This window comes from Podarcis raffonei, chromosome 2 (genome assembly GCF_027172205.1).
Source record: "Podarcis raffonei isolate rPodRaf1 chromosome 2, rPodRaf1.pri, whole genome shotgun sequence".
Classification (NCBI taxonomy): Eukaryota; Metazoa; Chordata; class Lepidosauria; order Squamata; family Lacertidae; genus Podarcis; species Podarcis raffonei.
This window is the reverse complement of record NC_070603.1, coordinates 120,280,682-120,281,119: the sequence shown is the minus strand read 5'-3', so window position 1 is coordinate 120,281,119 and position 438 is coordinate 120,280,682.

Here is a 438-nt window from a genome sequence, read left to right as displayed (position 1 = left end):
CCCCACTCTCCTCCTCCTTTTGCACCCCCACCCCCAATTCACATCCTCTCTAGGAACCGGAGTCAGTTCACTTTAACCCTTTGAAGGCAGGATCGCTTCCCTGTCTGTGCGCCTCTCTAAGCTAAAGAGAAATCAGTTCTAATTGCGCAGCTCTGGTCTGATTGATTGATTGATGCTTATTCAAAGATGTACCAAAAAAGGGAAAAGGAGCGAGGTCCCAATCAAAGAAGAGTGGCAACTTAAGCAGACAGAATATGCACAGCTTGCAGACTTAACATATAGAATAAGAGAACAAGAAGAACATACGTTTAGAGAAGATTGGAAAACGTTTATTGAATGTATGGGGAATAACTGTGTACAGCTGAAAACGCTGGCAGCGTTAAGATAAATTCAACGGTGTAAATAAGTATTGATGGATGCAATAATGGAATACTGAAT